Genomic DNA, 20132 nt, shown 5'->3' on the forward strand with positions numbered 1-20132 from the left:
GCGCAGGCCCCCCATGTGCAGTATTTTAAAGGGGCTGACTTGCACGCGGAGACTTTTGAGTTGCTGTGCAGCCACACACCCGCGCATCCTAGAGAGAACATCGGGCATAGACTGAACACCTGTGGCAATCGAGGCACGATCAGATCAGTCAGCCGTCTTTGTTAATCGGAAGGCCTTCCACTTCCTTAATGTACAGTTGGTCTGTGAGCACTGCAAGATTATCATGCAAGTCTGTACCAGGTATCCAGGGAGCTGCCATGACTCCTTCGTCCTTCAACAGTCTCAAGTTCCACAGGTTTTTTCTCCACCAAACGTCCTCAGCGGTTGGCTCCTGGGAGACAAGGAATATCCACGGAAGACCTGGCTGCTGACTCCAGTGAGGAACCCTACCACAGATGTACAGGAGAGGGACAACAGGAGCCATGTCAGCATCAAGGCAACATGATGAGGCTCCAGTGCCTTGACAGACCTGGAGACACTCTTCAAAATGCTCCAGGATTGTTGTGGTCTGCTGTGCCTTCACAACATGGCACTGCAGTCAGGACTGGAGCTGGTGCAAGAGGAAGGTGGAGAGTGCCTGGAATCCTTGGAGGAGGTGGAGGAGGAGGAACCTGATGTTCCGTTGGTGCCTGCAGCTGCAGACCTGGCTGCCAGAGAAGCCCATGATGGACTCAGCCAGGCACGCTTCACTTAAGAAGTATGCTTGCAGCATTCTACGCTTTGTCGCAAGACCCCTGTGCACACCCTCCTTCCTACAGTCACCCAGTCAGCCATCACAGTCACATCCTCCTCATCGAGGCTGATCATTCCGTTCACCAGAAGGAAAGTGACCCGGGTAAATGGGGGAATCCAACAAAGTAGAGGCCAAGAAAATGAAGAGTTCACATGAACTCATTCTTTCATTGAAATAAAGAGCATTAATGAAACAGTAAGTGCCAAAGTGATTATCTTTGTGCAACTAAGATGTCTTCCTCTTACCCTTTCTATTACCTCTATGTGGTGCTACCCCTGTAGCTTCAGCAGAGCTAGAGGCAGGCTGCATGTTCCCCTGCTCTGCCACATGAGACAGACGTCCTTTGGTTATGGAACACATGAGGGTCCTGCCAAAGACTACACACATGCAAGGGCATACTCGGTCATCGGAGCAGGAAGCAGCTTGTTCTGTCTGAGGCAGGGAGGGCAAGGGCCATGAAGTGGGGGCACCTTGAGAAGAGTTCCATTGCATGCGGCCTTTCTCTATCTTCCCTCTCAGGGCCCACCTGCACTTCCCTGCTAACCAAGAGCCAGAGACCACTTGGCTGCATGTCAGGCCATTGGTATTGATATTTAATGTATTAATATCACCATACATTAAATATCATGGTCTGCACTATGCTAATTTGGAAACCTATTTCATCTAGGTTGAGCACTAATTCATATCTTTCATCTCCCACAGGTGCGATGGAGGAGATGAGGGGGGTGCCCAAGGAATCCTCAAAGGAAGACCAGCACTCTGAGGATGCACCATCACATGACTCCTGCACACCCTCCACCAGCACAGATACACATACCTCATTGAGTCCAACATCACAGTTAGGTTATTTTCAAGGAAGAGATGCTTCAGGTACAGGCTAGGTACCTTTCAACGATGGCAAAAGATAAGGGAACCAATAACAGGGCTCCTTGGATGATGAGGGCGATAGAGATTATGATGAAACACAAAAGAGGGCATATGATGCATGTCAGGTGAATTCTTTAAGTGAGAACCAGGTCAGATACAATGAGTTGAGAGGGGAGGTGAAGAGGAAAATTAGTCTGGCAAAGAGAGAATATGAGAATAGAATGGCAGTCAACATAAAAGGGAACCAAATATCTTCTACTGGCATGTAAATAGTAAGCAGGTAGCAAGAGGTGGAGTGGGACCTATTAGAGATAAAGAGGGTAATATATGCGTAGAGGTGCAGGGCAAGGCTAATATGCTTAATGAATATTTTGTATCAATGTTCACTAAGGAAGAGGAATCTGACAAAATATTGGTAGAAGTGGAGAAAGTGGAGACAACGGATAGGGTAAAAATTGAGAGCAGGGAGGTACTAAAAAGGCTGACTATGCTTAGGGTGGATAAGACACCTGGTCCGATGGCCTGGTTTCCAGGTTGCTAAAGGAAGTGGGGGCAAAGACAGTGGAAGGGCTTGCCTTAATCTACCAATCTTTCCTGGATATGGGAGAGGTGCCAGAGGATTGGAGAGTGGCAAATGTGGAACCTTATTCAAGAAAGGGTGTAAGGACAGGCCAAGCAATTACAGGATAGTTAGTTTAATATCAGTGGTGAGTAAGGTTTTAGAAACAATAAACAAGGAAAAAATCAGCAGGCACTTGGAGAGGTTCGAGTTAATTAAGGATAGCCAACATGGATTTGTCAAAAGCAGATCAATCTAGACTAATGTAATTGAATTTTTCCGATGAAGTGACAGAAAAGGTTGATGAAGGGAATGATGTGGATGCTGTTTTTATGGATTTTAACAAAGTATTTGATAAGGTACCAAATAAAAGGCTGGTTAACAAAATTGAGGCGCATGGAATAGCAGGGTCAGTGTCAAATTGGATTTAAAAAATTGGCTTAAGGACAGAAAACAGCAAGTCGTAGTAAATGGTTGTTTTTCAGAATGGAGGATGGTAGACAGTGCTGTTCCCCAAGAGTCAGTGTTAGGACACTGCCTTTTTTGCTGTATATGCATGACTTTTATCTTAGAATCCAGAGTAGAAGCTCAAAATTTGCTGATGACTCCAAATGTGAAGGTGTGGCAAACAGTAAGGATGATATGAACCACCTGCAACAGGACATAGAGCAGAATGGGCAGAGAGGTGGCAGATGGATTTAATACTGACAGGTGTGAGGTGATGCATTTTGTCAAAAGGAATGGGGAAAGGCAATATATACTGAAATACTGAATGGCACAGTTCTAAAGAGTGCACAGGAACAGAGGGACTTGGGGGTGTATGTGCATCAATCTTTGAAGGTGGCAGGACATTTTGAAAGAGTGGTTCGTAAAGCATATAGGATCTTGGGATTCATAAACAGAGGCATTGAGTACAAAAGCAGGGAAGTTATGCTGAACAAATGGGATTAGGTAGACAGGTCAGGTGTCCTTAATGCATCGGTGCAGACTCGATGGGCCGAAGGGCCTCTTCTGCACTGTATGATTCTGTGAACCTTTCTAAAGTTCTGGTTAGACCCCAACTGGAGTATTGCATCCAGTTCTGGTCACCAAAGTTTAGCAAGGATGTGAGGCTCCTTGAAAGGGTGCAAAGGAGATTTACCAGAATGATTCCAGGGATCGGGGTGTTTAGTTACAAAGTTATGTTGGAAAAACTGGGTTTGTTTTCCTTAGAACAAAGGAGATTGAGGGGAGATTTAATAGAAATGTACAAGATTATAACAGGCTTAGATACGTTAGACAAGGAAAAACTGTTCCCATTAACTAATGGTACAAGGACTAAGGGACACAGATTGAAGGTTTTGGGCAAGAGATGCAGGGGGAATGTGAGGAAGAACTTTTTTTTACGCAATGGGTGGTACTGATCTGAAACTCGCTGTGCACGAGGGTGGTGGAAGCAGAGACAATCAATGACTACAAAAGGAAATTGCTTGGCCCCTTGCAGGGCTACAGGGATCGAGCCCGGGAGTGGGACTGACAGAATAGCTCCGTGGAGGGCCAGCATGGACTCAATGGGCCAAATAACCTCCTTCTGTGCCATAAATGACGCTGTGACTCTATGGCTCTAAGTGTCAAGTGACAGCGTGATATCTAATACTGTCACCAGGTCTTGGGACCACTCCTATCTCTCCATCACCAATGCCGAGCACTACTGCCACTCTGCCAATCTCAAGTGCTTCCTCCTCCATCGCGGTCAGAGTCACCGTGGCTCCAACCCCAGGTTCCCTGCCTCTCCCTGGAGCCTGGAGTTGTGGGCTGTCTTCTCCTGCAATGGGAAAAGACAGAGCATCAGGAGTGTGAGGCGTGAACAGAGCACTGAGGATGGGCGGTGAACATTTGAGGAGGCTGATTGTGAGGTATGAGTGTGAGAGGGCGATAGGATGAGGGTGAGTGTTGTCTTCTTTTTTATTCGTTTGTGGGATGTGGGCGTCGCTGGCTAAGCCAGCATTTCTTGCCCATCCCTAATTGCTGTTGAGGGAGATTTGAGGAGGAGGAGGGAGATTTGAGGAGGAGGCGGGAGAGAAAGGAATGTGTGTGACAGCAAGGTGTGTCAGTCAGAGGAGTGCTGTGCAGGAGAATGCTACGGAGGTGAGAGAGTGATGGCTGCTAGCTGAGAGCTGCAAGACGCTCACCTTGACGGACCTCATCAGATCATTAATCCTTTTCCAGCACTGGATCCAGGTCCTGGGCACCACACTCCTGCTGCTCACCACCTCTGTTACTTACAGCCATGCCCGCTTGATGAGGCTGGCTGGCCTTCTTCTCCCATACCCAGGGAAGAGGACTTCTCTTCTGGCCCTAACTCATACATCATGACCTCCAGGGATGAGTCTGAGAACCAAGGGGCAGCCTTCACACATCTTGCCGCTATCCTACAGCAGTTTCCTCCTTCCCATGTGTATCTTCAAGGCCTTACTCAGTGCTGTAATTGTGAGTCCTGTTAGGATCTCTTTAAATAGAGATCCATCATTGCTTGTTTAGGCGCATCATCCCCACAGCCCTCCCTAATTGGTCAGGGAACCCAGAAGCAAGATGATAATGTTGCGGTTCAGTGAAAGAGCTCGGCAAAGCCCACTAATTAGTCAAACGAGTTTCCTACCCGCAAATGGTCCCGCCAATTCAGCAGGGACTAAGTCCAAACAATTCTTCCCATTGTCTCTGCAGCCTATGTGCATTGATCCCAAAGGGTTTGGGACCCTTCAGCTGCTGTAAGTTCCATTGAAGCCTACGGAGGGTTTAATGGATGGACTTTCCAGGAAAAGCCCTCGATCTTTCCCAGTCACACTCCTTCATTTGGGGTCAGATGGAACGTTCGCTCCCAGCCCCCTCCCTGTCTGGAATTTAAAGGGCCACTGCAAGTGGAGAGGAAACTCCTAGCTTCCTGAGTGGAAATCTTGATTTACACCCACTCTGGCCCCTGAAACCTCAGGGCCAGTGTCTTAATTGTTAATGGAAAGTGGAATTTCACACAATTGTGCTAACTGCACATTTCACTGCGTTTGGCACACTCTCTTGAAGCCTAAGGATGAGACATTTAACAGCTATGTACTTAATTCACCATTAGGTCGTAGTATTAAATCCCTGACCCAAGTATCAAATCATACTGCTAACCAAACCACAGCCAGTTTGAGGTAATTCACATCTCCAACCAACCTGCTGCTGAGTCCAAGATCCTAAGAACAATCTCCATTATCAGCATTCCCCAAATTAAATTGGATCATCTCTGTACCAAAACTTACCTCTCTGGAAAATCTTGGCTCTTTCTGCCCATCTGTTTAAATACAGTCAGGGTGTCAAGAGATGCTCTGGATTGGTCACACAGTATGCACAGGGGTGATGAATTCTTTGTAATTCACTATCTAGGAAAGTCATCTATTCTGTGAGGTCACAGATCATTTTGTATCATTCCAGGACAGATGAAAAAGAAGCAGCAGATTCAGTAGTTAAAAACAACAATCCACTGAAATCTGGGTACACAGAAGATAGTATTGTCATGCAGGCCCCCACCTGCCAAGAATGAGGCATATTAACTTTGTAATATGAACATTGATTTTAAACTGTTCCTGGGAAGAAGAGAAGGCCTGTTACAAGGGCTGCCAGACACTTAGCTGAAAAATATTTGCATACTAACAGACAGTGCTTGCGGAGACAAAGGATCATTCCCTGACACATTCAACCCACAATGGATTTTGATCACCAGACATTGAAGGTGTAAAGGAGAGCATTCCAGAGATGCTAAGGTGATACAATCCACAAAAGCCAGCTGGTCACATGACTAACTGGTTGGCCCAGGGTGTTTTGAACTAGCCACAGAGTTTTTGAACTCAGAAAGACTGTTTGCTCCTGGAGTGAGAAGACCTCTCCTGTCTGCTCCCATCTCTTTCTCACAAGCCGCTGGACCCACTGAGGACACATGAACTTGAAGAGAGACAAGTCTTCTACATCGAACAAGATTTAAGAAGAATACTGGGCCCTAACGAAAAGCAAGACCTACCTACAATCAAGGACTTTACAGTGAGCTCGAAGAACAGTAAACAAAACCATCTTCAGATATTGCCTCAAACTTTTCCACTTTATTTATTCTGCTCTTTTCTGTCTCCATCTGCATGTGTGTATTGTGTATGCATGCTAGCGTGGGCGCATCGCGTATCTGTAGGCGTTAACCTAATTAGTGTTTAAGTTTAATAAAGTTCAACCTTTTATCTTTACACCTAAGAAAACTGTTTGGCTAGTTTCTTTGCCTTAGAATTGGACACTAATGAACAAGGATTCACTATGGGAGAGTTTTTTAAAAACGCTGTGTTTAAAATTAAACCCTGTTACGGTAAGACCAGATGAAGGCTGAGAGGGAACCCAAAACACCTTTCTTACCTGGTCGTAACAGTATTAAAAAGCTATAACATTGTAGTAACAATGTGATCCCACCATCACTACTACAGGACCACATGATTGGCGCAGTGCTTTCCTGATAGTCTAGTATTTAAATGAGAAACCAAGCATGGTACAGACCAGGACCATCACAGGTTCAATCCCTGATTTAGCTGGGCACTGCAATTGGGTCCAACGGCCCAACCCCAAATACTTTGAGCAAGCAAATGAACTCCTATTGGATCCATGTTCACAGCCCATCAATTAGCAATCTGAATAAATGATTTAATTTGTTAATCTAGCAGAACAGTTCTGGCCATTGGTGGATTATCACTCACATTCCCAGCACTCAAGAATGACCCCCAGTAACACCAGAATGTGAATTCCCTGATTTCACTGCTGAATCAAACACCAACTGCAAATAAAATGTGTTTACCAGAATCCAACGCCCTTCAATTGGACAGAATCAGCTGAGACTTTCCCATTTGCCTGACCTCAGTAACTCAACTGTTGCTCTTACCGCACCAAAGTCAAAACTGACCTAGTATTTAAATGAGAAACCAAGCATGGTACAGACCAGGACCATCACAGGTTCAATCCCTGACTTAGCTGGGCACTGCAATTGGGTCCAACGGCCCAACCCTAAATACTTTGAGCAAGCAAATGAACTCCTATTGGATCCATGTAGGAGTGTGGAATTCTGTACCTCAGCACTTACAGGCAATGGTTGCAATGGTGGTTCCATGGGTCATCAATCTGGTTAAGGGGAAATGATTCCTGTTCCTCTGCGGGGAGGCAACTTCACCATCTCCAAAATTAAGGAGGTGGTGGGCGGTCGCCTCCTCGTAGCAGACGTGATGTACAACAATGCTCTCTTCCGGTTCATCAACATGTACACCCTGGTCCAATACAGCGAGCGTCTGACAATCCTCCAGCAGCTCCCACTGCTGCTGGCGACATCCAGGACGATCATTCTAGGCGGTGACTTCAACTGCATCATTGATGCAGCTGGATGATCCAGCAGCGACAACAGCAAACTGGATGCTACGTCCAGATTCCTAATGGAAACAGTAAAAGATACCAAGTGGATGACGTCTTCAGCAACCCTGCAGACGGAGCGCAGCGTAGATACACCTGGTCAAGATCGGACGGGTCTGCCCGTTCCAGGATTGACTTCCTGTTTGTGTCCTCTGCTGTCACGGTCAGATCCACCGACGTCAAGCCGGTGTTCTTCTCTGACCACTGCCTCCTACTGGCCGACAGTCACTTACAGGATGACCAGCGGATTGGTAGGGGGACATGGAAGCTGAAACTAATGCTGCTGACTCCAGAGGACATTGAGGAACTCAAAAGGGATTACAAAGATTGGAGAACCGTGAAACCCCTCTTTGAGTCTCCAGTTCACTGGTGGGAGGCGATCAAGGAGAACATCAAGAGGTTCTTTAGCTTCAAAGTTGTTCAGAATGTGTGAGAGAGAGACAGAGGGAAATGTCCCGACTCCAGAAGAAAATGCAGAATTTGCTCTGGCTGCAGTCAATAGGGATCGAGGTCAAGAAGGATCTCCAAGAGGTAAAGAGTCACGGAGACCTCCATTATCATCTTCTGGTCCAGAGTCCGCTCCGTTGAGCAGGATGAGATGTGCTTGCATTTCTTCTTCCAAAAGGTACACAGAGAGAGCTCTGTGATCAGCAGCCTGAAGGAAGAGGACGGCTTGGTAACGTCATCACAGTCTGACATACGAATGATTAGCAAATCCTTTTATGCTGGGCTGTGAAGCCGACGGACAGCATGGCCTCCCAGTCTTTCCTGTCATCTATCACGGAGGTCTTAGATGATAGTACGCGGGGGAGTCTGGACAAACCACGAACTCTGTACGAGCTGACAAAGGCCATCAGGTCCTTCCAGATGAGTAAAACTCCCAGAAGCAACGGCTTAGCGGTTGAGTTGTATTCGGCCCTGTGGGACTGGATCAGCCCAGACCTGCTGGAAGTATACGTGAGCATGCTTCTGGCCACCAGCATGCCAGAATCCATGAGAAAAGGCATCATCACCCTCATCTACTAGCGGAAGGGGTAGAGGGCAGAAATCAGAAATTGGTGGCCAATCTCACTGCTTAATGTAGACTACAAGATTCTGTCCAAAGTCATCGCCAGTCGGGTCAAGTCTGCTCTGGAGTTGGTGATTCACCCCGATCAGACCTGTACTGTATACGGCAGGAAGATCTCTGATAGCATTGCGCTACTCACGATTGCCTATGTACGGGACAGGGGGGTGGACACCTGCCTCATCAGCTTGGACCAGGAGAAGGCTTTTGACAGGATATCGCACACAAACATGATGGACGTGCTGTCCTAAATGGGGTTTGGGGAGGGAATCTGCAATTGGATCCAACTGTTCTACACAAACATCAGTAGCGCAGTCTCAATCAATGGGTGGGAATCGGAAAGTTTCCCGATCAAATCTGGAGTCAGACAGGGCTGTCCTCTCTCCCCGGTCTTGTTTGTTTGCTGTATTGAACACTTTGCTGAGTCTATTAGGAAGGATGCGAGCATAAGAGGGGTGACAATCCCAGGCAGCGGAGGCACTCAGGTCAAAGCCTCCCTGTACATGGACAATGTCACCATTTTCTCCTCGGATCTGCTGTCCGGTTGCAGGTTGATGAGCATCTGCGACCAGTTCGAACTGGCCTCAGGAGCCAAAGTAAATCGCAGCAAGAGCGAGGCCATGTTCTTTGGGAACTGCCGACCGATCCTTTGTCCCCTTCTCCATCAGGCCAGACTACCTGAAGGTGCTGGGAATATAGCTCGGAGGGGCCGGGGCATGGGCCAAAACCTGGAAGGAGCAAATAACCATGGTACACCATGAATTGAGCACGTGGGAGCAGCGTTCTCTCTCCATTGCGGGTAAGAACCAGGTCATCAAGTCTGAGGCGCTCACGTTGTTGCTGTATGTGGCGCAGGTCTGACCCATACCCCACTCCTGCACCTTGGCAGTCACCCAAGCATTCTTCCACTTTGTCTGGAGATCCAAAATGGACCGGGCCCAGAGGGACACGACATTCAAACCTCTGGATAAAGGGAGAAAAAATGTACCCAACCTGGCCCTCATCCTGATGACCACCTTTGTGTGTGGCTGCATTAAGCTGTACGTAGAACCCCAGTACGCAAACATCAAATGTCGCTACATGCTGAGGTTCTGTCTGTCCCCGGCATTGCGAAGGATGGGTCTGGTCACAATGCCGCGGAACGCTCCATCCAGTTGGACCGTGCCGTACCACCTATTCTTCGTGGAAAAGTTTGTGTAGAAAAACACCTTTGACCACCAATCCATCAGGCAGTGGTCTGCACGAAATGTCCTCAAGGCCCTACGTGAAAAGGAGATGGTGGATCCGGTTGGATGGCTCCCCGAGCAGACCGCCAAAGTCATTTGGTAAAATGCCTTATCACCAGAACTTTCAAACAAGCACCAAGACATGGCTTGGCTGGTGGTGAGAAGGGCCCTCCCCGTCAGATCCTTCCTGTACGCCCGGCATCTCCCCGTCTCTGCACGTTGCCCTCAAGGTGGCTGTGATGGGGAAGAGACAGTTGCTCACCTCCTTCTGGAATGTGCCTTTGCAAAGCAAGTGTGGAAAGAGATGCAGTGTTTTTTTGTCGAGGTTCATCCCGAGCAGCTCTGTAACACAGGATTCTGTGCTCTATGGTCTGTTGCCAGGGATGCACACTGAGATAAACATCAACTGCTGCTAGAGGACCATCAACTCAGTGAAAGACTGTCTTTGGTCTGCCCGAAATATGTTGATGTTCCAGTGCAAAGAGTGTCCACGACCAAATGTTGCAGACTGGCACATTCCAAGGTCCAGGACTACGTGCTGAGGGACGCACTAAAGCTTGGGGCAGCTGCGGCAAAGGCTCAATGGGGAAAGACCACTGTGTAAGGTCCTCCCGCCATAGTGAACTGAGGGGCTGGAACCATGGGAAACCCCTTGGGCTGTATACACCAAATATGGTTTTGCTGTGAATGCAAATATACATTTCATGTAAAATGGAATGGAAGGGTTGTGAGGCAACTCACTTTCTGTATTGAAGAAAACTGATTTCTTTTGCACTTTCTGGAATGTCAACTTGGAACTGTTTTGCAATGCATTTTTTACAGATGTTTATGAATAAAGTATATTTTTGGGAAAAAAATGCTGCTCCCCTGTTTGTGTCTACACGTAATTTCCAGTTCATAGAGCAGCCAGTGTTCAGCACATTTGTGATTCCTGCATTAATATTGTGATATTTGCTTATTGCTGTTGGTTGAATGTTTCATGATTCATTTCCACATGTTTTTACTCTGACCTTTAGCTAAGGTTCGATGAAGTGAATCATTTCACTGCAGAGTATCAAGTCCGACAATTTGCACCACATCCAATAGACATTGGCTCGTGGATCTATAGAACGGAGTAGGTCTTCTCTTTACAATGAAATGGAGAACGCAGGGATGTAACATATTACACTATACATATCAATCTCCCCTCCTATAAATAAACATCTCTATTTCTACAGTCACCTCCATACAAGATAACCTTCCCTTTTTAGCTGGTTGCTAGACACTGGGACATATTGTGATTATATTGGCCTACAGTTGCTCTGTGTCCAAGAATTTTCATGCGACAGCTGAGAATGGAGCTGCAAGGATCTCACAGGGAGCAGAGTTCAGGGAAACCTCCTGAACAGGGAACAGCATGTTGTGCTAAATATCAATGTGGCTGGAAACCTAGCAACAAAATCAAAACAAAGCTGGAAATACTCAGCAAATTAGATAGAAAAACAGAAACCAGTCGAAGTTTCGGGCCTTAAGTCCCTTCTTCGGGACTAGGGGATATTGCTGATGAACGGGTATTTAAACAGTATTTATTTAAGATGGAGAGGAGATTTGATAGAGGTGTTCAAAATCATGAGGGGTCTGGTCAGAGTAGATAGGGAGAAACTGTTCCTGTTGGCAGAAGAGGACACCAATTTAAGGTGCTTGGAAAAAGAATCAATGGCAACATGAGGAAAATCCTTTTTACGCAGCGTGTGGTTAAGATCTGGAATGCAATGTCTGAGAGTGTGGTGGAGGCAGGTTCAATTGAGGCCTTCAAAAGAGAACTGGATAATTGTCAAGATCTGAATTGCCTTTTTTCCTTCCCTGATTTGTTGTGTTCACTGACAATCCATAACTTAATAGCTTTATTTATTTGCTCCCCTTTCCCTCTTCCTATGAATAGACAGGTAGTCTGGTCCCAAACCTCTGCTAATACTCCACCACGAACATCATAACGAGTTATTCAGTGAATCAGGATATCTCCTTTACATTGGAGATGATACTACACCAGAATATGCTGCCAAAATAATGGTGAGGTTAATGGCGTAAATGGTACAGCAACTTCAGGCGAGAGGCAGATGCCTGGTTAAATGTGAGTATACAAATGGTGCTGTCTGAGTTACAGCACTCGGCCGGTCGCTTTGTGAAAATGGCATTTCATCACTGAATGTCATGAAGCCGTTTTATCTGCACACTCGATGCAAACTAAACTTGCTACAGTTAGTCAAGTCCCGTCATTTCAAGTATAAGTACCCTTTTAATGATTTGATAAATGTTAATTACAGCCAGTCAAGCTCTTGGGCACCGAAAATTAACTGTTACAAGTGTGAAGTCTCATTTTTTTCAGGAATTAATTGTCGGAGATTTTACAAATGTCAAATTTATTTTATTGTCCTTTCTGTCTTCTTTTTTCTCTCTCACTTAACCCAGTCTTTCCTTCCCTCTATTTCTGTTTCTGTATCTGATTTGAGATTGAATTCACTCTCTAATTCACCCTCCTTCCCAGTCCTAGTGATGTGCATTTCTCAATCCTTCACTCTGATTGCTTAAGGAGATACACAATTGTTTGCCCTGTTCACTTAGTTTCCACACTTGCAGCAAGTCGCCATGCATAAAATGTAAATGCCCTTATCATGCAAGGTCATGTCTAATGAACAGCAAATGCAATTAGATGCCCTAGCACAGCGGGCCCAGCATGTGTTGACCGGAGAGAGGATTCTGCCATCTAGTGGCCAGAAAGAAAAAGCAGTTTGAGTGAAAGAAACACTTACTTGCAGTGGCAGTGCTTTGGGTAGGTGCCTGGTGCAATAATAAAGACTTGGTTCTGAAGAAAGGTCTCTGACCTGAAACGTTAACTCTGCTTCTCTGCCAGATCTGCTGAGTATTTTCAGCATTTCTTGTTTTTATTTCAGATTTCCAGCATCTGCAGTATTTTGCTTTTAATAAAGACTAGGTTGTTGGTTACAGCGTCTGATATTAGGTATTGCGAAGATACAATTATCACTCAGTAGTGACGGCGGCACAGTGGCGCAGTGGTTAGCACCGCAGCCTCACAGCTCCAGGGACCCGGGTTCGATTCCGGGTACTGCCTGTGTGGAGTTTGCAAGTTCTCCCTGTGTCTGCGTGGGTTTTCTCCGGGTGCTCCGGTTTCCTCCCACAAGCCAAAAGACTTGCAGGTTGATAGGTAAATTGGCCATTATAAATTGTCACTAGTATAGGTAGGTGGTAGGGAAATATAGGGACAGGTGGGGATGTTTGGTAGGAATATGGGATTAGTGTAGGATTAGTATAAATGGGTGGTTGATGTTCGGCACAGACTCGGTGGGCCGAAGGGCCTGTTTCAGTGCTGTATCTCTAATCTAATCTAATCTAATCTAAAACAGAGCAATGTGGAGTCCTGGGGGACTTATTGATCTCAGGCCACAGATTAACAATCACATCAACAAATCTGACAAATGTGATACAGGTAAAGAAGATCGTATTCTTTACCAGTGTTCAAGTCTTTGGAATATAACAAAAGCTATTTGGCTTCTATAATGGGCAATCTGAATAACCTGTTTGCTGATCAAATAGTGACAGCAACAATTGCCCCCAGTCAGTCTAACCACATATCACAAAGCTGCTTTATTGTGCTTAGAATTTGTAAATTATTGAATAATTTGAATTACACAATGTAAATAACAGCAAAGTAAGCTAAAAAAATTACGTTTCTGATCATTTGAATTAAGCAATTTTGAATTAAGAGATGTAGACTGTAAGGGATGAAGATTCAATAATGGAAGTCAGAGGACAACTGAGTATGATCCTGATTCTAACGTCCCGCACCCAATAGTGACCCTCAGGGCTGGTCCCACCAGAATATGTAGGGCAGGGGAGGGCATCTTATTTGCACCTGTGCTGCTACCAGTGTATCTCAGCTGCTCCAAGCTGCCGTGAAATCCAGCATCTCTGCCCAGCCCAGGTACATGGTGTCCAGGCTCCATACAAAAAGTACACAATGTCTTCTTGTTTTCTTTGGAGGTCCCGAGGAAGACCCTACCCCGAGACCCCACCTCCTTATATTGATGACCCTGTAGGAGTAAGCAAAGGGTCTGCCCCACAGCCAGGATCCAGCATATATGTGGCCCAGCAACATTTGCAGCCATGCTAGTGGACTCCTGGCCACTTCTCTTTATGTAGCTGCATCCCTTTAAATTTACCCATCATTAGGTTCTACTTACATGCAATCTCCTATCACCCTGAGCAAGCTCCCAATGCTGGACCCAGTATAAAACAGAAGCTAAACCTTACAATGTACAGTACAATGGGCTCAGTACACTAATGGGTGAATGCTAGATATTGGCCTATTTATTGGACACGTACATAGAAATTCCCAGTGATGATATGCTGTGCAGTTAGTATTGAGGCTAATAAACTTCATGAGCGATGGATCGAGCTCTTCTATTGCTTTGTTTCTTTGATGCAAGGTGGGATATGAGGAGGAACATTTTTATGCATGAACTCGTTGCCCATGAGGGCGGTGGAAGTGGAGATGATGAATGATTTCAAAAGGAAATTGGATGGGCACTTGAGGGAAATAAACTTATAAGGCTGTGGGGATAGAGCCAGGGAATGAGACTGATTGGTTTGCTCTACAGAGAGCCAGCATGGACTTGATGGGCCAAAGGGCCTCTTTTTGTGCCATTATGACTCTATGACTCTATGAGTCATTCTGCACACCCTGGATTTAGTTGTGCTGGCGGGGCTCCCGATGCCAGGCTGAAAAGGCGAGGGGAACCCCACCTCGACCTTACGGAGCCCCCCGGCACGATTCAGCGGTGCTCAGGCACTTAAGTGCCCGACTCCAAGATCCCTGTCCCTTTAAAGATGGGTATCCAGCTTCCGAGCTGCCAGCCAATCAGAGGGCTGGCAGCTCAGTACTGTCGGCAACCCCACCAGGAGCTGTGGCCACTGCTGGTAGGTTTTACAGGAGGCCTGGGAGCAAGCCCAGTGCTGGAGACCCAGAGAGAGGTAAGTAAGGCGTGTTCACCAGGGCCAGTCTGGTAGGCCCCAGCGATGTTGTGCGGGGAGAGGGTGGGTGATGAGGGCGGGGGAAATGGGGGGTATAATGGCAGGTGGGAGGTGGAGTGTTTGCCAGCGGGGGCCCTCCGTGGTTCACAGATTGCTCATGGAGGAGGCCCTCCCAAGCCCACAGGGAGGTTGCCTCATTTCACCATGTGTGTAGAGGCCCTTAAGTGTCCATTAATTGGTCACTTAAGGGCCTCAATTGGCCTATGGGCAGGAAGGCTGGCTTCAGCCTATCCTGTCCCAACTTAATTGTGGTGCGACAGGAAAGCGACAGACCATCCGCCTCCTGTCACAATTCTATGGGCCCCCTCACCCGTCTCCGGGGTACCCATTAAATTCAGTCCACTGTGTTTCAACAATCCACTCTCAGTGGGATTCAGATGCTGCCCTCTACATCAATCACTATATTGTAACATTGGAACAAATGAGAGATTGGTATTCATCTCATCGCAACATTTCACAAACATTGAATTACCTCTTGAGAATGTCGTGACTATTCTGATGATAAGTCCTGAGCAGTTAAAAACCATCAAACAGCACCCCCCGTGAAAATAACAGCTATTGTCCATTAATAATGAATAAGTTGAGCATCAAACACAGGCTGGTACGGTCTGATATTGACACCCATGTGAAGAGCTGTTGTTGTCACAACACACACAAGCTTTTCCAGCCAAGAAGAGCTGACTCTGAAACTGTACGTAAACGAGGCTCTGCTCGCCACACTGGAGTGATTTCCTGATGCAGCACAAACTTAACATAACCTGTGCTTTGTTTCCTTTTGATATTTCTCCTCAGTTTCCTACTCTTTGTCCCCTCTGTTCCTGGAGGTGAGGACTCTTGCTGCGACATAGTTCCTAGAGTGTCAGCCACCTTCTCGTATCCGACCCAAATGGCCACTATTGTCCAGCTGTTGTAAGTTTCAGAGTGGTTCTAATATCCTACTCAATAGACGGCTTGTAACAATTCAGTTGACTGCAGACAGGAGATGAGGCTGACCCACCTCTAAACCATGAGTTAACTTACCCCTGCAGACAAAGTGATTGCGCTATCTGTTAATAAAGCTACAGGCCCGTTTCATTATCTAGAAATAAGGCAGTGACTGTAACTGACCTACAAAGTGTCCTATCTGTTTAAAAAAACAGCCTTGCATGCTCCCATCTTTATCTTTCTCTCTATGCTGGTGCTATTCTCAAGGGAGTGGTATCTGAGGTGATGCTTCCCCCAGACTTCTGAATTTTTACATTGCAAAGAGTGCAGTCTGGATAACAATATTAAACTACACATTGATAAGGTTTTAATCTGGAAAAAGGGATATTTGGCTTTTCAACTTCCCATGCCCAAAGCATGGCTTCTCTCCCCTCCCCCCCCCCCCCACCCACCCCCCACACAAGCACGTACTGACTTTTAGCCACTCAGCGTTGCTCCAACTACCCCAACCCCCACCAGCCTCAAAGCCATGCTCCAAACTTGTCCCACCCTCAGACCGCTGCTTCCAGCTTCTCTCTCTCGAGCCTAAATGCTGCTTCCATCACCCCCTTTACACTTCAATGTGAGCGCTGGTTTCTTCTCTCTCCTTTCCTCCTCCCTAAATAACGCTGGTCCTTGTGTCTCTACTCTCTCCACCTCAAGTTTGTTGCTTACCCTTCTCTCCAAGTACCATTCCTGAGCTCATGCTCCTGCTGCAATTGATACATGATAAGCGAGAGTTTCCAATCTCATAACTCCCATCCATAATGCCCACACAGTGGCAGCACCAGCAGCAAGCAGCACAAATGCAGGACTTGGGTAATGAGCCTGGGCCACTCTGATTTTGATGGACCCAGGCACAGGGTCCTCAGAATGCTGACTGCCCATTGACCGTGTCAATCACGAGCATTTAACATATGTGCTCTCTGTTGGCTGTTAAAGTCCCATTGTACAATGAAATGAGTTTATGCGGTGTGCCTTCACCCCAGCCTCAGCAGGTGTGCAGCAAGAGAAGCTCCTAGGATTGTGCTGAGTTGGCTCATCCCTATCAACGTAAGTGTAGAAGCACTGCAATTGGCCTCATTTGGCAGGGCTCCTGCTCTTGGCATCTATCCTGCAATGCCTCCTGGGTGTGTATGAACTTTAATGGTGAATGAAGACAGGAACCAGCATGTCTGAGATTCCCCTATAGAGAATAGCCTAACATTCACTGACAGAACACACACTCGAGTAATGGTCATGGCACATAATGGAGAATGATCATAGCCCAGCAAGGAGCCAACACTTCCAGCAAATATAAAATAAAATGTGACAAACGAAATTACACTCAGGATATAACAGAATGTTGTCTGTGGTATTTATACAACAGTTTGAACACATTCCCAACTGGAGGGCAGCAACACCAATGAAAGCAGTAATATGTACAATGGCAGAGGAATATATGCATCACAATGAATCAATGGCCTCTTTTCAAGATCTTCTGAGCAATTCTTACAGTTAGATTTGTCACCTGATGAGCTGCAGGCTACATTTCAGAACACAGATACAATCCACAAAGACTATGAATGAGAAAAAGCAGAGGAGATAATGTCACAGTTGCTGGTATTTTAAGATTCCATCCCATAACATGATGGCTATTATTGGATGAATGGTGTTTCAATGCAACAATCCTTCACGTGTTGTAAGCGAGTCAGCCAATGGAAGCTTGTACATACTCCTCAATGTATACAGTTACACATTCAAGGATTTCCAGTGAATCATAAACATGTTTTAGTAGAGCATCTGAAAGCCATCAAAGTTGGGTAAAAGCAAATGAACAGTCAAGCCCTCTTTCACATGTTCACAGATATTGCCAACATTCAGGCTGAAAAACATGGTTCATGACCAGTTCAACGTGCCACTCTTAGCAGTTTTTAAAGAACTTACTGATAATTCAGCAGTTTCCACGAGGCATCAATTGGCATCAATACCCTTGTTAGAAAGTGTGGAGCTGGAATAATCCAAGTGCTGTACAGTCAGTTACTGAGCATGTGACGTATGCAGTGACACATTCTGTCTCTATTCTGGTTTCTACATGTGCCAATGGTTTTGTTCTGTCTCTTCATATTCCCTATTCCATTTCACATGTTCATTGGTAACATATAGCAATCATTACAGAATGAAAATACACGAGGCACTAACTCAATGATGATAGCAAAGACTTCCCTGTCAAAGACGTGAAGCATTCAGCAACTCAGCAACCTTTGGTTTTCAGCTGTGCTTTTCATGAAATGGTGCGTAGCCCTGACTCAGAAACATTAGGCTGGATTTTCTGCTTGGGGTCAGGACCCCGATGTCAGGATTATTTCCAGGTCCCGACCCCACATTGTATCAGAACGGGATCACGGGATGTGGTTTTCCAGTAATTCAGCATTAATTGGCTAGAGGTTATGCTCACTTTCCAATTATGGGTGCGGGAGATGGGGAGGAGGCGGGAGTCTAATTGAGCAGACCAGATTTTTAAGTACTGACTGGAGCCATACTGTGGTTGCTGTTTCAGCTAGAGATGGCAGCAAGAGGAGAGGAGCAGGAATGCCACAGCTCAGCCACCCATGCCAGGGCAGCCCCAGGGTTTTATGATGCCTCCCTTGGAGGAGGTGGGAGATCGGAGAAGTGTGCTGCTCCCGGAGAATGGCAGGAGAAGGCCTGGCTGGAGGTGGCAAACCAAGTCAGCAGGCACAATGTGGGAAGGAGAACGTGGGTTCAGTGCAGAAAGCGGTTCAATGACCTTCTTTGTTCTGCCTAGGTGAGTGTGGCATGACACCTAGATGAGAGGCCTCCAGGTTTGTGGTCACTGGCAGACACAGGAGTTCGGCAGCCTGAGGACACACAGTGCTCATGCACATAGCAGAAATGTGTACCCAGGCACATTACTGACCCATTAGCAAAGCTGGAAACCCTAACACTATTGAGGAGCATCCAGCAGTAAAGAATGCGACCTTTCATGTAAATGAGCCACTGGAATGGTTGATCAGGGCCAGCAGTGCTTTATCTCTCACTCTTCTTTGGCCTTGCTGAAGCCAAGAGCGCCCAGTGCCCGAGAGAGGGCTTGGAGAGGTGGTGGACAGCCCCCACTCACTATCCTGACAATCATGGAGGAGTTAGCCCTTGGGACAGCGAGGGTTGCAGCACATGAAGAAGTGGGGGATGGAGAGATGGGAATCTGTGCAGGACAGGGTGAAAAGATATGGAAATCTCCAGGTGAAGGGGATGGAGTGCACTCTTACACGTACGACAGCATAGCAAAACTCCAGCTGTAGTGTGGTGCCTCAACGCTACAGAAGCGTCTGCTGCCAGAGGCGAGTTTTCATGATCACCTTCTTATGTCTCCCACAGGCCATTGGTGGAGAGGAAGGCTGCCAGTGCCAGAGGAACGTCACCAGAATCCTTGGCTGAGAATGAAGCACCAGAAGCTGCAGTGTCACAGCATTTAAGTGCACCCTACACCAGCAGAGATACACTCACATCGGTGGGTCCTCAAGTGCAATTGGAAATGGTGGCACTCGGTGAAAAGTACACGGCAAGCGAGCAGGAGGAGGTGAGGGAGGCAGAGGCAGCTGTGGACGGTTCCCCTCCGAGGATGGAGGATAGACAGCTGGGTGGAGATACACACAAGCCAGCTATACTTTGACCAGCAGCAAGGGATCTATTCCCAAATGTCAAAGTTCCCTGAGGGAATGCGGAGTCATGGCCTGAGAATGGAGGTGTCCATTCAGCTCATGTGCATGAGCTCCTCCATCGAGAGACTAGCCAAACTCATGGAGAGCCATATGCGGCATCACTCGGAGTGGATGCAGGAACAGCGCACAGACATGCATGGAATGTATGCCACATGGACCAGTCAGCGGCGTTAATGACGCAAAGGTGCATGGAGTGGATGCCAGTTGCGTTCCCTATAGTGATCAAGTCTGCCATGAAAGGGCTGAGGCAGTCACTGAAGGTGATGAGGGGAGCACCCCTCACGAAGCACCGTCATCATCATCATCATCAGCCTCCTTGGCCCCTCTGAATGAGGAACAATTGAGGCTGCAAGGACCTGTGATGGAGGCTGCCCCTGCATTGACGCAACAGTAACAGCCTAGGGAAGTGTCCCCACTGGCACCTCCACAACAAGCATGAGTGTCTTTCAGCTGCATGCAGACACAC

Source organism: Heterodontus francisci, chromosome 25, assembly GCF_036365525.1.
Source record: "Heterodontus francisci isolate sHetFra1 chromosome 25, sHetFra1.hap1, whole genome shotgun sequence".
NCBI lineage: Eukaryota > Metazoa > Chordata > Chondrichthyes > Heterodontiformes > Heterodontidae > Heterodontus > Heterodontus francisci.